The sequence below is a fragment of the Haemaphysalis longicornis genome, unplaced genomic scaffold (genome assembly GCF_048455015.1).
Source record: "Haemaphysalis longicornis isolate Haplotype H1 unplaced genomic scaffold, Haemaphysalis longicornis Haplotype H1 scaffold_2, whole genome shotgun sequence".
NCBI classification, from domain to species: Eukaryota; Metazoa; Arthropoda; class Arachnida; order Ixodida; family Ixodidae; genus Haemaphysalis; species Haemaphysalis longicornis.
The window spans coordinates 70,418,481-70,435,628 of record NW_027526295.1 but is presented as its reverse complement, the minus strand read 5'-3'; the positions used below and the strand labels follow the sequence as shown (position 1 = coordinate 70,435,628).

At 49.6% G+C, this 17,148-nt stretch overlaps 1 protein-coding gene across 2 annotated transcripts in view; it reads right to left on the bottom strand.

The window, feature by feature from the left end:
• Positions 1 to 4,706, bottom strand: part of LOC144168984 (monocarboxylate transporter 14-like) — a 195,763-nt gene extending 191,057 nt beyond the window's left edge. For both annotated transcript variants that reach the window (XM_077697984.1, XM_077697987.1), the window contains exon 1: positions 4,550 to 4,706. The gene's annotated coding sequence lies outside the window, so the exon portion shown is untranslated. The remainder of the gene's footprint in view (positions 1 to 4,549) is intronic.
• Between the last annotated feature and the right edge of the window lie 12,442 nt (positions 4,707 to 17,148).

Sequence of the window (17,148 nt, the reverse complement as noted above, 5' to 3'; positions counted from 1 at the left end):
CAAAGTGGCCCATTTCCTCAGACTCAGAGGCAGCTCCAGAAGGCCTACGCCACGCTAGCTGCATTGGTAGGCATGTATACCCCGTCACGTCATTCGCCTACCCCATCTATCTAATGCCACTGGTCTCCGAATAAAGTTCCAATGGCTTGCTTGGCAGTGTGTTATTTTAGAAAACCTCCCCGGCGCGGTGGCTCACTGGCTAAGGCGTTGTGCTGCTGAGCGCAAGGACGCGGGTTCGATTGCCGGCTGCGGCAGCCGCTTTTCTGGGGTAGGAGAAAAGCAAGAACGCCCATGTGTTCGAGATTTCGGTGCACGTTAAAGATCCCCAGGTGGTCAAAATTAATACGGAACCTCAACTACGGCGCGCCTCATCGCCTGCGAAGCGTCGGCGCGTTAAACCCTACAATCAATCAATCAATCCTTTTTGGAAAAACTGCAAGCTCGCAGGACGCCACAGACGTGTGATACGAGGAAGACAACTTGTTTGGAAGGGTGATCCAGACTTCTTCTCAACATTGAAACCTCTACATCTCTGCTTTTGGACAACATCTGAAACAACAATTACTCTGCATATAGCATCGCTTTCGTCTGTACACCGCGCTCACAACGTCGTACTTTTTCGCCTTGGCCACACCACCAACTTTTACTGTGACCACTGCGAAGGCACTGTCCGCTAGAGCGCCCTGCTTGCATATAACTAAGATGCCGCCTTGTGCAGTCATTATTGTTCCTTCCTCCATCCTGGAAGGGTGCCGTAAATATTAGCCTGGAAACATGTCTCTCTCTCCTGTGTCCGAGTGCAAGACCCTAGCTGCCTCATTTTTATACCCCCAACATATCCGGACCGCCGTGATCCAGAAGTGTAAATCCTTCTTGTCTCCAGATTGTCATCCGGCTTCATGTGTGGTGCCCTCCAACTAAATGTTCACAACTTGTCCTTCAGTCTTTCTTTTTTCCTCTCCGTCTGCCTAGTCGCCTCCATAGCCTATTCCCAATATCCCCAACTCGATCAGCGGCATATCACCGAACACATGCTGCCAGACGTCTAATTCAGCATCCAATAAAAAGGATTCCTGCCTCTTCTGCTTACGCAATGGCCTGGACCGAAAGATCGAAGTCTTATGCAATATGGGTCCTGTTATCCAACTACTGGTGAGAACGGGGCTTTATTACGTCCACTTTCCCTCCGAGTTCTGCAAGGAACACGCAAAGCAGTAATTTGCAGCCCGACAACTAATCAAACTCATAAAAAGTGACGTTAATTATCCCTTACGTAATGCCCTAAGGCCTTTAAGGGTCCATAAATGAAATGAAATAAATGCTTCTTACTCAAATTCATTTCAAAGTTTGTTTTGTCCCTTTTAGAACTCCGCTGAATTTTCAGATAATTGATGCCTGGTTGCGTAACAAATTCCCTACACCTAGCTACTTGAAAGATATACCCTAATTTTTGTAACAGTCCAGGATTCATGATGTATTCATGAGGGACAGGTAACACAATAGTTTTTCTCGTTTTATAACTCCCTTCTTCCGAGAAAAGCAATGCTTTACAGGAACCAAGCTATGTGGTATGAAAAAAAAAACCGAGCCATCTCCACTAACGTGAAACCTGGGGAGGGGCGGAGCATGCAGTGCATAAGTGTATTTTTGTCGCCTTGGCGTTTTTGCCAACGGAGATGAAACAGTTTGGGGGGGGGGGGGGTTAGAGGTATACAGATTTTCTGTGAAAGTCTCTTGTTTTTAAAGCACGAAGCTGTCTAGCGCGAGGCGTAAACGAGTGTCACGGTGTTTTTTTAGTTCGCGTTACGAAGCCCTCCAGCGCGAGGCGTAAAGAAATGTCCCCGTGTTTTTTTAGTACGCGTTACGTTCTAGCGCGAGGCGTAAGCGAGTTTCCCGGTGTTTTAGTAGCATGACTACATCAGACGAACGACAATTACGACGACCACGACGACGTCAGGACGCGCCAACAGCACCAGCCCCTAACAGGCTTAGCCCCTAAAAGGAATTCTAGGACACCTACGCACTCCTTATGATGTAGTGAATGCGGAAGCATTAGTGTTGGTTTGTAGAACGTATATGCAGCCACTGTGTGCACCGCCATGCTTCGCAGGTGCTGTTGATGTAGACTGCTCGAAGACCTGCACCGATTACACCGAACCCGGTGAAGTTTGTAGAACTAGTGTCTTGTGAAAGGTGGTGTGCATATGCACGGCAGCACGCGGGGCCAACAGTGACACGTGTCAGGCTATACGACGTCTTCTTTCCTTTTGGTTACTATGACTGGGGAGCTCAGTTAATTGCACTTGTGAGCCCTACATATACGCTATTAGCGTGAATGGGCTGTGCTACTTGCCTTACTCCTTCTTGCGCTATTACCATGCTGAAATTTCTCCTGCAGTGCCGAGCGCATGTGTCTAAGTTCTAACACACGTTCCAAAGTCGAAGGCGCCAACCATTTTCGCTAGGCTAACGTTCAGTTAGGTGGAATCACCGAGTTCTGGTGGTGCTCGTATCGCATTCCGATGGACTTTGGTTCGAGTACAGCTAAGCGTGGAATCGACTTAATTTTCTTTTGAACCGAATTATATACTTTATTTATTGGAGTTTCCCTGACAAATATGGTGTCATTTCAAGCCTTCATTTACCTTAGCCTCCATGGGCCATTGTGTGTGATGTGGGCGCTGGATTGTAAGCCAACTTAGTTAGGTAATATTCGCATTAACATAACTGGAAATGCGGAAATGGTACATCCACAAGGTTGATTTGGTTGTTTTCCTTGAAAAAGGTCAAAAATCATATATGCCATGCTCATCAACAATAGGTACCATTACTGCTTCTGTGTATTCATGTGTAAATGTCCACATGAAAACGTAGTGCTGCTGTTCGTTTTGGGGAGCAGGTTTCCCTTGTTGTGAAAAAATACATAGTACTCTTATTGTTAACTACGAAAAAAACTAACATGATGCAAGCTCATTGAGTACTTGGTTACCGGTCAATACACTCCGGGGATATGCATGCAACCGAACACATATAGAAATGGAGCAACTATACGCCAATAATGTCTGCCAATGTGTGCCAATTTAATGTGTACCAATCTATTTCTATCCGTCGAGTGTTTTCAGGGAATAAAGCGTAACAAGCGTCGTGTTGGCCCCAGACTACAGACCGAAAAGTGAAACCTGCACTGATTTGTGTAGCGAGCAAGAACATATCAGCAAGAACTGCTCTGGCGAGTACGTTTGCCACACTGCAGGAAGGGGTAAATAGCACTCTCCTGTAGCGCTATAAACACAAATAGCGTGAATTGTAATGATTCCGTAATCGATAATCGGTGCGCAGAACGCGAAACATTTATGGAGCTACAGTAACGCGATGGCAATGAACGTACGCCATGCACATTCAGACTTTATTTTGGGCGCTTGCAAGGATCCCATGGCAACAAGCGCACCTTATCGTGTTGGCCAGCGAGAAGAGAACGGCCGCTGCCTTCTGCGCCAATATTTATTTAACGAGCAAGAACGCTCACCCACGCCATAGCTGTGGAACCATGCAACAGGTAAAACGTGACGAGATTCCACACTTCCTGCTGAACCTACAGGGAGCGAACGTCACGGCCTTGAGTTGGACCCGCGTGCAGCCGGCCTCTTTTGATCGATGATAGCCATGAGTCGTCGCAGCACTCTAAGTGTCATCTCCAGACAGGCCTTCGACCATGGCACATTCACGTTCATTGTGGTATGGCAGAAGAATGCATACAACTTATGCAACACGCTTACCGTTCTGCGTGTAGAAGGCTTTTCAAATCTGATGAGAATGAACGGTTAGCGTCGTTCTAATTGAACCGACAAGAACGTTGCGTCTACGGAAGCCGTGGTGGTAAACTCCAAGGATGGCACCCCCAAAAAACGCTGAATCTTCCTACCAACCAGTTAGTGTCAATGTCTGGCATTGATCAATGGCCGGATCAATGAAATAAACCGGATTTGTGAAATGATCAAACAATGGAATAGGCCGGATTGATAGAATAAACTTTCACTTAAACAAAAAATGGTACTTTGAACGTCCCCACCGTTATTCCCACAATTAATTCTCCGTTTGAGTACAGGGGACATCGCCACCTACAGAAACCCTGATTTCATACAACTTTTGGAACTCGAACACTGGCGTTTACCGCAAGGTTCATGCGTGGCTTTGAGCGTCCAGGGCAAATACATGTCGATGACACGCCAAATATCAAAACGTTATCCCACACACTGACCTCAAACTTCTCGCGGAGCAGTGGTGTTAACGGTTAATGGTCAACCCATGGCCGGCGGCAGCTGTCGAGGTCAAGTTCAAAGAGCGGATGCCTCGCGACCGGCTCTGACCGTGCGGAGTGCTTGGGAGAAACGATCTCTCTATTTCGTGCGCTCCTCTTCACCGACCCATCACCTCCCGCACTTCCTTTTTGCCCTCTCTACTTTGCAACACGAGCGGCCAGGGAAACGCCGAGCTGAGAGGGTGCTGCTTTCTTGCGAAACGGTGTTTAAGAGCAGGTAAAGAGGCTTACGCTGACGGAGCGACGACCAGCAGCCAGTGTTTCCGCCGTTTTTGCAGAGCGGCCAGGCCGGGCTCAGGCGATCAGCTGTCCCTGGCCGGTCCCCGACGGCGGCAGCTCGGCGCAACGGCACTTCAGCTCCTCCGCCAAATGAGCGCAGGCATCGAGGGAAACGTGGGGACAGAAAGGAAAGCGAAAAGGGAGAGTGGGACTACAGCTTTCTCCCCCGCACTGCGCATGCGCGGGCGAGCAGCGGAACGTTCCCGCGAGATCTCGCGGGAAGGCCCAGGGGAATCGACAGGGCGGAAGCTCCGCTTCCCCTCCTGCTTTTCCGGTGGCAATGCGCCGTCCGCAGCAGACGGCTAGCAGACGACGCTCGTTTTGGCGTGACCTGCGGGGCGGCCGGTGACAACGTATATCGAACCACTCCTTCTTTTTGAAAAGAAAAGTAAAAGAAGCACGAACGAACCCGTCAATGAAGCATAGGCAGGTATGCTGGTGGCAATGACTGTAAGCGCTATCTTTCGTGATTCTCATAAATTGTGGAGTTGAAGCAGGCCCTTTAAAAAGAAATTGTCTCTTCTGCGAACCCGAATTTGCTAGAGCTCCTACTAGTCGCCCTTCTGTGCGTTTTTGGCACGTTTCTGGCAGGTTTCTAGGTATTGATTTCTTGAAGATGATACATCACCGGAACTGTTCGGGGACAAGAAACATTGCTCCAAATGACACTCTGCATAAAGAAGAGGTATAAGTAGGCACATAACTTTAACAGTGCTACCGTCGTTCTTGCAAGAGATCGTTGATTAGCCCAGAAAAAACTGTAGGAAAATTTTATTCTCAGCATATCTACTTAGCCGGAAAACGCAGTATTTATATTTTCAAAATACGCATTGAACTGTTCTTTAACGAAATCAGAAGACAGCCGTCGTACCTTGGGCAAAAAACTCTTGAAGAAAAAGGAAGATAACTGTACAAAAAAGGCTGTCAAAAAAGTATCACATGCATTGCGTATTTGTGTTCATTTGTAGAGACGGCGATTTTTCGCCAACGCACGCGCATGTACACACACACACACACACACACACACACACACACACACACACACACACACACACACACACACGAACGCACGCACGTATACATTGGACAACTCGATGGATAGGGGATCACGGTTATTTTTTCCCTTCTGTTTCGTTCTGATACTTGAAGGCTGTCCGGCGTGTTTCTATTTAACTTCTGCAGAAACGATTCCGCTTCTTCAATTGTAAGAGCAAAACAAAAGCCAAAAAATAACCCTGATTGCCTACATCACATCGAATTGCATATAATTTAAAAATGGTACGTAAACGCGCTAACGTGAAAGTGGTATTTTTTGCCCCTAACAAATTGTCATCCATATGTTCAACAGTTAACAAGCACGTAAATCGGTTTGTTAACTTCGGTCCCGCTGTCCTGCAGTAAAAAATTTGTCAGGCAAACAGGAAGGTGCTTAAATGAAAGACTAAAAGAGCACCACTATAACGTACACAAGGTGATCAGTGCGCACTTGAGCGTCCACTGAAGGGACTGCGAATGGAGCCCTACCTTTCTTGACACAATTGTTATAGCACAAAATAAGCAAAAAAACTCCCTAGAGAAATAATCTAAGCCGTGAAATCGTATGCCCAAAAAACAAAAACTGCGTTAGCATGCCCCCTATGACCCTCTCCCAAAAAGAGATACATTTTCTGACCCGAAGTTAGTGCTGCACTTGTTTGTGGTGCACAGCGGGTTTTGCTGAGTGAGGAGTGTTGGCGATAAGGGGCACCATCTTGTTATTCTTACTTTTCCTTGTATTTTTTTTACTGTGCGGGTACAGAAGCAACCCTACGCCCGGTCGATACCCCGCGAAGATAACTCCTCGTCAGTCATTCGACGTAACCATAGTTCCAGCAATAAAAGACTTTTCAACTTCACAAGCTCGGCCTGGGCCCCGACTCACTCAAGTAATTCAAACCATAAGAGCAAATTTATATCGAGGAAGGGTTTCTTGGTAAGAAGACGCCAAAAAATACGCACGCCTGCATTAACAGTCAACTGAACCAACAGTGTGAATTCTTCCGGCAAATGCGGAATTATCTCTTTTCTCCTGCGTCTCCGAAAGAATAACCAAAACATCTCACCACCTAGACCGCTAACAGTTATATAGCTTCCCCTTTCACAATATTACGCTGAAATTGCCGAAGTTCCTTGAACAAACGCCAAGTTCTTTAATTCAAGCGTAAATTTATCTGTCCATGGCACCGATTGCGCGAAAACAAACAAGGACGGAGAACTAAACAAGGTCGAGCGCTCGTCCTTGTCGTTTCCTTCTTCGTCTTTTTTTTTCGCGCAATCGGTGCCATGGATAGATTCCTACTAGGCCGTCCCACGGTGTTGCTTAATCTATCTGTGTCACCTTTATGCTTCCCAAAAACTCAATCCACTGCCGAAATTCCAGGATACAGGATGTTCACCAGCCCATTTTTCCACCCAAAAAAATCAGTAGTCTTGCTTTAACTAAACCAACCACTTCAATAGGCTACGTTGCTACTCTAATTCACTTGTACTTGGCGAGACTACGCAATCATTTCCTGAAAATCTCCCTTCGCCATCACGAGTTCGCTGCGTTTTTTACGCGGCCTCTCGCTGGCCACAGGTTAATTGCTGTCTGGGCGTACTGCAATCCGTTAAGCCGGCTCGTTAATCGGGACAGTTCCACGTGTATCTCTGCGCATGCAAATGAACACCCGAACTCATTGATCATAGCAGCACAACTAAACACCCCTTGAAACACCCCTTTTCGTTTTACTTGAATCGGCCTGGATCGGCCTGGATCGTGCTAAAGAAAAAATCCCGGACCATCTCCGCTAACGTGAAACATAGGGAGGGGCGAAGCATGCACTGCATAAGTGTATTCTTGGTGCCCTGGCGTTTTGGCCAACAGAGATGAAACCGTTGGGGGGGTAGAGGTATACAGCTTGTGGGATTCTACATTTCACACACTAGTGATTTCCCACCCCGCAGCCATCCGCGCTCAGCAAACATGCCTTGCGAGCGCCGGCTGCGGACGGGTCCGTTGTTTGCGGAGACAGACAAAGGCAGGAGGCGGCGAGGGCAAAACATCAATGGCAGCATTTATTGCAAAGTGCAAATCAAATACACTGCATACAGACTGATCGTAGGCCATAACGGTAACACTGGGAGCGAGGCATTAAACAACGCTAGAGATCGAGATGGTTCGACTCACCCATGGCATACCGGAGTAGCGGAGCGCTGCGCAGTGCGAGCGCGGTTGCAGTCTCTCAGCTCGCCCGGACGCGTCCTTTGTGGCGCGTTCCCCCAGGTCAGGACCAGCGCGCCGAAACGTCCGCGCGCTACCGGATCCGCAAGACAAGAGCCGTCCCCTCGTCATGCTACGTCCCACCAGACTTCGCCTTACGGTGGCGCTAGTATCGAGGAAGAACTGGTTCTCGGGTAAGGCAGAGGGGAAAAGGGTCAACGCTTCCACCAGGGCGAAAACAAACCGTCCGGTCGCTGGCGCCCTCCCGTATGGTTCCCGTCGCGTGAGCGAGGCGCGTGTGCACGCCGGCCGCAACGGGAAGCTAGCCAAAAAGGGGTTCGCGTGAAAGTCGCGACCCCACATCCCTCCCTCCTAAATTCCTTGCGTACGCCGGTGAGAGCTGACTACAGGACTAGAGGCGACGAAAAGTTCGTTCGTCGATTAAATCGTTAGCCACTGCATCGTGTTGCCTACGCCGGCTTCCACTCGTCCAATGCCACCGCTGGTAGTGTACCAGCAGGCCCGGTCGTCGCCCGCTGATGTCTGCAGGCGGGTAGCTCCGGGAAGAATCGCACCAGCCAACCCAAGCAAGCGTTGCTCAAGTGACGGCACATCCGTGATGGCCCGTGGCCGCCGAGCGACCAGACTGCCGACTCTCTCAGCCAGGCTGGTGACGGCATGCCGCACCGCACCCCTTCAGCAGGCTCGGCAGCTCGCCCGGAACAGTAGACAGCAGCATAAACACGCTCCGTCATGTGGTCCAAGCCGGGGTGGCTTAGCTGCACAAAGAAACTCCCCGCACCTTCAGTGTACGGCAGAAAAATAGCTCTCCGATCGCGCCGCCTTTGTGGCGCGATCCTAACGACAACTGACGAGTTGTCAGCATTGCCATCGCTCTGTTAATGTCAACAAAGCCCAATAAATAGTCCAAACCCTACAATGTATAGGGCAGGACAAACAGGCTGCAGTAGCCCTTTAATCCCCTTCATCACGTGGTTCGATGTCGAATATCACAATTGCCATGGCATCGGCATAACTACCTGCTTGTTAACGTCAACAAAGCACGCCAAAGTGTCCTAACGCTGCAGCGTGCAGGGTAGGGAGAATATCAACTCGATTGCATCAACAACATGACACAATCTGACGGTTCAACTGCTAAGTTTGTCAGCAATGCAACCGCTCTGGAAATGTCAACAGAGCTAGAGCCTGTTCTAACCCTATACGGTACAGGGCACAAAGAACACACACGGTCGCATCGACCGCCCGGCGCGATGCTTAACCACCCAAATGCGAAAGCAGTATTTGCTCGCATCAGTAACACTTCGTTCATACACATGAACGCGGAAACAGTACTTGCTCCCAACGACAGCCCTATGTTCACACACATGAACGCCGCTTGCGTAAAAATGCTGAAATACGTTTCAACACAGTGGCGCTTAGTTTACGTGAATAGAGCTTGGTCTCTCGAGCCGAACAACAGGGCTCCTGCGACGTTACAATCAGCGGGCGCAAAGTTTGCCTCGCGTAATTCTCCCCGTCAGTGGAAGAGGGATGAGGCCCCCCTTCAGTCCCGTCGCCCGCGTGGCGCGACAACAAAAACAACTACGCTGCGGAAAGCAGTTTTTCAAGCAGCGATGGGTCAAAGCAAGTCTTTCCTGAGGCGGCAGAGATTCCTTTCTCTCGCGCGAGGCGATCAACAAAAGAGGGGGAGCGCTCCATGCGCCCTCGCATTGTTCCCAAGGTCGTGCCTTCTCCGGGAGGACCGGCTGTGAAAGCCTTCGGGTCACTCACTTCGGCAAACGACCCGCATCCAAAAACACAACAAAATAAAACGGACCAAACGAAGGAAACCCTGAACGTGCCCGTACGTGCAGCCGTGAGGAGACATCTGCTTTTTAGGGTCCTACACGCTCGCTGCAACACAAGCAGCTTATGAGCGAGCGGCGCCTACCGCAATCAGCGATATCGGAGCGCCCGTGCCAGGCTGCAATACCAGCTAGCCTTTTGCGGCACACGTGGCCCGGCCACACGGCTCCCAGAGCCTCGACTCCCGGAGTCGACAAAACGAAAGAAAACTCGGACCCAAATTGCAGCTTCCGTACACACTCACTTCGGGCTGACACAACGGCGCGGGCTCCCGGCCTCGCATGGATGCAAACTCGGAAACCCTCGTTTCCATAAACAACAACGTCCCGACAAAAAGTCGGAGACCACGTGTTAACTGGCAGCGATGTCCTGCCATATACACGATTGCTGCAAACTCGGCGCTTAACAAATTAAAAACGCTGCAGCAATAAATCATTCGCCTCACTCTCAGGAAAGTTCGCCTCTGCTAATAACTCGCTCCAATCAGTTAGGCCTGAAGTCTGTTGTCTGTGCTCGGATCGTCCGACGCCAGAACAAAGGATGCTGCCGTGCCTCCTGCTCGTCTCCGCAAACAAGGCCTCACGTTGGGGCGCCAGATGTGGGATTCTACATTTCACACACTAGTGATTTCCCACCCCGCAGCCATCCGCGCTCAGCAAACATGCCTTGCGAGCGCCGGCTGCGGACGGGTCCGTTGTTTGCGGAGACAGACAAAGGCAGGAGGCGGCGAGGGCAAAACATCAATGGCAGCATTTATTGCAAAGTGCAAATCAAATACACTGCATACAGACTGATCGTAGGCCATAACGGTAACACTGGGAGCGAGGCATTAAACAACGCTAGAGATCGAGATGGTTCGACTCACCCATGGCATACCGGAGTAGCGGAGCGCTGCGCAGTGCGAGCGCGGTTGCAGTCTCTCAGCTCGCCCGGACGCGTCCTTTGTGGCGCGTTCCCCCAGGTCAGGACCAGCGCGCCGAAACGTCCGCGCGCTACCGGATCCGCAAGACAAGAGCCGTCCCCTCGTCATGCTACGTCCCACCAGACTTCGCCTTACGGTGGCGCTAGTATCGAGGAAGAACTGGTTCTCGGGTAAGGCAGAGGGGAAAAGGGTCAACGCTTCCACCAGGGCGAAAACAAACCGTCCGGTCGCTGGCGCCCTCCCGTATGGTTCCCGTCGCGTGAGCGAGGCGCGTGTGCACGCCGGCCGCAACGGGAAGCTAGCCAAAAAGGGGTTCGCGTGAAAGTCGCGATCCCCACAAGCTTTGCTGTAAAAGTCTCTTGTCTTTGAAGCACGAAGTGCTCCAGCGCGAGGCGTAAACGACTGTCCCGGTGTTTTAGTACCGCGACTACATGAGACGACGATTACGATGACGACAGGTGACGCCAACAGCCCTAGCTCCTAAGTGGCTTCGCCCCTAATACCATACTAAGTCTCCCCTGGGCGACGCCTGGCCTCAACAAGGACTGGACCTTTTGTTCCACCATTCGGGGTTGTGGCCACCCTTCTTTCCCCGTGTTTTTCACCATAAAACGATTCTCTTTACAGGGCTTATCAAGAAATCAGGGCTTATCAAGTGTGCAATATAATATACTGTGCCCGCACGCTGCCTGCCACCGGAGCAGGGGCCCTAGTCAGGCTCCAAGCCTTTTGCCTCTGCTCCCCTTTCTGTACGGAAAGAAACAATAAAGAAAGAAAGAAAGAAAGAAAGAAAGAAATCGACTGAGCTCTTTTCAAGGGCACTGCTCTTCACAACGAAGAACCAGATTATCTTCAGGGCTTTGGCCACTTAATCGATGCCTATATCAAATCGGCTACTCAAGTAATCCCATCTTCGTCCGACGCAACCACAGTAGACAATCAGTTCATCATTATTTGGAAACGAGTGCTCCAAAGTTGCATCAATTTGCAGAGGTCCTCAGTGTCTGTTTTGTGTTTGTTGACAGTGAGTGCTTTTCTATTCACAGGAATGACTTCGGGTGACCGATAAAGAGCCGAATCCTGGGTGACCCCTCTGGGATGGGAGAGAGGAACACAGTAGTGGATACTATTTAGCACGAAAACACTAATCGTTCTTTCCCAAGAAATATCGCCCTTTTTGTTTTGCAAAGGCCTCGCATTCATTCAGCCAGCGGTACATTCCCCACTTCATATCTTCACGATAAGAAGTGTTCCAACCACACAGAATAACACGAAGCCACAAACATGGCGCAACCAACAGTATTATCAAGAGGAGCAGGAGGACCGTGTAAAACAGGAGGCCCAAATTTGGGCATTGCGGCGGGCTTTGCCCCTCGAGGTTGTCCTTATTATTCCGACGGCCCCTCCTGCTTGCTATCACGCCATCTCTTTTATCCTGAGATCTCCGAATTGACTTTTTGGGCTTACCCGTAAGCTTGCCAGGGCTTAGACCTATAGAAAACTCATTATGACGCCAAAAAGGCAGAACGGCAAACGCTCAAACGAAACCAGCTCAGTAACAGTATAGGCTACCTTTAACCCGTTTTTGCGGGTAAAAACTGCATAATTACGTTAGGTAACACATGCCGTCAAAGATGTGCTAGTGACAAGCTATGTGCCAACTTCAAGAAACTCACACTATATTTAAAAGTGCAGAATACATGTTAATACATACGAGCCTCGATTTTTTCGCCCCCAGCTTTCCGGCGGCACTTTGCTGAAACCTTGTTATATCAAACATTGAAGAGCAACTGTATCACCTAGAGCGTTCTGAAATGTGTCCCCCAGACCGGTTCATTACTGCTCAGTTATGCTGCCGCGCTAGTGGCAAGTGCATTAGCGAACACCACCTCGCACTTTCAAATAGCCATGGCTTTCTGCAATCAAGCTGGCACTTCATTACTCACATTTTTTTGGCGGCTTGCGCTACTTCGGTTTTCAAGCAGTTTTCTTTGCAGAAAAATCCCATTGAGTGGCAATCTCTTTATAATGCGTGTTTCCTATTTTCTGCTTATCGTTTTTCGCTTTGCTTTCTTTCAAAAAAATTTTTGCCGGCGGTTTTAAACCATAAGCACGTTGCGTTTTACTGGTGGCCGAGTGGCTGTGTAATAGACGGCCAACACTTCGCTAATCGAGCTACCCACTCAGGCCTCGTAAGCGAACGTCTTGATTTTCACTGTCAAGGACGGAGGTCGCCAGCATTCTTTCTTCTTCCGCCCGCACGACTACACTAAAAATGAAAAATACAGCTGACTTGGCACATTCTGTTCTCGACCTTCTTGGTTCTCATAGACCAACACTGTATTTTAAGTGCAGAGCACTTTAGGGGCTCGCCTTGTCGTAGCTCTCTCGCTGGACCCAAGCAGAGCCACACGGCGTTCTGTCAGCGCGGCGTCCAACAGAGGCTTCGAAAGCCAGTAGGTTTATATAGTCATAAGCGTTCGAAACTCGTGAACTGCTGGCGCTTGTCATACATCTCCACGTTGTTTAGCGCAAACAAAACTGTAGGTACATTTGAGGCAAAATATACGTAACTAACCGGCAGCGCCCGCGTTCATTTAGTTAGGAGCGCTCCCTGCGTTGGTTTTTACGATAAGTGAGCGAAACAAAATGGCAGTGCGGGAAATTGGATGAGGGAAAAGCAAGCACAAAAAGAAAAGAAAAGTACTCCCGCTGGCGCAGTTTCAGGCAAGGGGCCCGGGAGCACTGTGAAGGATGGAAATTTGAATTTCATTGGGTGGTAGCAGTTAGCCGCTACAGCCCATTATGACGAATCGCTGCTTTGCACTTCCGACACCTCTCACATTGAATGGAACGGCTTTCATTTTTTATCAGTATCTTTCGCCCCAGTCATCATTTTGTTATTGACTCTGGTTGTGAGAAGAATGGACAAGTGCGCGTACTGCGTATACGCTGTGGTGGTGAAAAGACTGCTGAGCAGTGAATACCATCCATACTTTTGTATCGATGGTATTCACTAAAAAGTTAAGCTGTCAATTTCTTCGCTTGGCAACGCTGGAAGCGACCACGGACATGGCCGAAGGACCACGTAGATGGCGCGGCTTGTGCCCCTGTTCGCGCACGCCACAGACAAAAAAAAAACACCGGCATGTGTCGGCTGCTACATTTCACCCCGATTCTCAACGGTGGTGTCAACAGGGATGTTATTTATCGCACTGACATTGGAGTCGAGGCATTGCTTTGAGTTCAGTGGGGTGTGCTTAGCACACCTCATGTACAGCCAAGTGCTTAGCAAGTGCTAGTGCTTAGCACTAAGGCCCCTGTATACATGTACCTTACTTAGCACATGCAAGTACCGCCATCCCGCGGGGACCGACGTGAACAATGACGGCGGCCCCACATGGTTGCCTGCATGCGTGCCTCGCCAGTGAATACAACTTACCCTTTGCCATTTTTCCAATTGCACGCTTGACAAACGTACGTCTTCCAGAGAGCTGAGCCAATTTGCGAGTGGCCATTTATACTGGACACAAGATCGTGAGAGCGGCCCCGACCATACCTTTTACAGTAAGCAACAAAAGCTCCTCGTATTTCGACATTATCGTAATTTCGACATTATGTGAACCATTTCCGTGGTATGCGATCATTCCAGCCGGATTAAGTTCCTGCAAACAAAGTAATTTTGACATCCACCTGAAACGCATACAGTAATAGGCCTACAGTGGAAAGCAAGGACCATTCCAAGAGCTCACCAGCACAACTCCCTTATTCCAAATAAGACGTCAACGGAATAGCCACAACTCTCGTATGGCGCATGCAATTACAGCACTGGCGGAACCCGGACCTGCAGTACGCCCCCCTTTACGCTCTCGACCCGCAGTGTAGGTTTCGTATACCTCATGGTTCATCCTGGTAAACAGAGTGTGCTATACATCGACTGCGCCTCAAAGTAGCCGATACCAAAAGCTTTCTTAACAAAATCGGTCTGGTGGCATCACCTCTGTGTCCCCTTTGTGGTGTACAAGAAGATACTGAACACCTGTTCTGCGTTTGCCCACGTTTCAACTCGGCGCGAATGACAGCGCGAAGTTTACTACGGGCGAGAACTCTCAGCATGGACTTTTTAGGCCCCTGTAACAGTGGAGACAGTGCTGTGCGGGGTTTTAAAGCTCTTGTGCGTTTTCTCAGAGACTCTGGACTCGACTCCAGCCTGTGACTGCCTCTGTCGCTTTTTTTTCATGTGTGAGCGTGTGTCCGTTCGGCTGATTTTCTTTCGTTTTTCCTTTCCTTATTTCTATTATTCATGTTAGCATTTAACCCCCATCACATGTTCACCAACCATCTGAAGTAGCAAGCCAGCATTATGCAGGGCTCACCTCTTCGGTATCATTAAAGAATTTCCTCTCTCTCTCTCTCTCTCTCTCTTCTCACTTGAAGGGAACTTTGTGCGGAAGACAAAAATAAGCATGCCTAGACAGTAATGCAAGGAAGAGGAAGTACCCAACAGAAACATGGGGCTTATTTGGACAAAGAGATAACCATGTCAGCACTACAAAATCAACATATATTCATCCCCTTTCCTAGCCGCAAGAAACTGCAAGAGGCATGGTAGATTCCCGGGGCATTTTTGATTCCCAGTATCCGGGTGGTATGATAGCGTTCCTCGAATGTAATTTGTATGCGAAGTCGTCTTTCTCGTCAAAATAAACCTTAACTTCCTGTTGGGTGCTTCCTTTTCGTTTTACGGTCTCCTCGCCATGCGTATACCGTCATATATATGCGTGGGTGTAGTCCAAACATTCGACTGGTAGTCAGCGCTGCTTTTTGTCCGCTTTGGTTGTGTTCAGACTACCGACGCAAAAGCACTATCGTGGTGTTTGGACGTAGAAAAACGGCCTGTCACGCAGTTCGGTTGGCTGCTCGACACGTGAAATTACGTCATCCGTTAAAGTTATTACGACAGTTGCGGCATCCGTCTGTATACCCGGGCTTCGTCGTTCATCCAGTTTTTACGCTGCGTTGGACTACAAACATGCACTTGCTGTGATTTTCTGTTCATACAGCTTATTGTCTCTTTTTTTTTACAATTATCATGCTTGTGCGCGCTGTTAGTACTGCCGATTTCGCCCTGAAGTGCGGTCTGCACGTCGTCAAGCTGGTTTTTAAGTAATGCACTTTATAAGCGACCCCAAACCATCCACCGCCGGCGGCGGCGGCGGCGTCCGGCGGCGGCGGCGTCCGGCGGCGGCGGCGTCCGGCGGCGGCGGCGTCCGCAGTGCTCCTCTATATTTAAAAAAGAAACAGCATCCGGCGCCAGGTTTCGATCCGAGGACTTTGCGGCCGCAGCGCGACGCTCTACCGACCAAGCCACGGACGCGACGCTGATATCAGTGTCAGTGACGCGCCTTATATCTTTAACGCATTCAAACTACGTCGTCAGCGGCGTTATAGCGGCTTGATAACTGCGTGGTGTACACGTGATACTACAAACCCGATGGAAGAGATGGAAGAGAAGGCGGCGAGGCGGTGGGCTGCGGGGGCCGAGCGCAAGCGCCGCAAGCGGGCCGACAACCGTGCATTCGCACTTTCACATTCTCCCCCTCGGGGAAATGCGGGGGAATTTTTAAGCCAACTTTTCTCCAGAGTCCTTCTTAATTTACGTAAACTAAAACTAATTTGCATTTGCTTTTTTAGCGTTCAGTTGCTCATCAGTGTTTTGATTATGTATACGCTTTGACGATCTTGTAAGCTACTCTTGTGTTTCTCTTTTATGCCTACCCCTGTATGGGCCTGACGAAGGCTCGCAGTATCAATAAATAAATAAAATAAACAAATAAATAAATTCATTGAAATGTTTGAAATGAAGTGCTTGTTTTTGGGCTGCTCTTTTCCTTGCCGCCACCGGTATTTTTTCTGCTTCATTCCTCTTGCAAAGAGTTGTCTGAAGGTCACTGTAGGCGGATCGAAGCTTACTCGCAGCGCAACCACCCAAAGCTTCCGGGCAGGTCGCTCAAATCACGCCTCTCAACAGCCCTCTCCGCCCCTACCCTTTGCTTATGGCGGGAGCTTGGCTCTGTGTTCATTCCGCCCCACCTTTTTTTATTTAATGCGGGGGATTCCTGAACGTTCATTCGCGCTTTCTGCGCTTTTGTCGTCCAGTAAATGGCTGCTACACTGGGACGCATTCACTGATGCGCCCATCAGAGCGCTGGGTTGGTTGAGTAGGGCTGGGTTGGGTTAGCCAGCTTCAGCGGTCGTTGTTTACTGCAGGAGTCAAATGGCAGACTGCGGGCCTAAGTATAGGGTTATACCACGTTAACGACAACTGCCGCGTATCGCAATCCTGCCCAGACGAGCTTCGAGGGTATACGCGCGGGAACCGGGAACTCTACGCGCCTGCAATGAAAGCTACGGCGACGCGTTAGATTATAAGGAACGGAGGCACCCGTAGCCTCAGACAGGCACAGTTGTTGCCTCGCACTTTTGTGCCGTAAAGTGCAGGCTACGGGAAAAGTATTCATA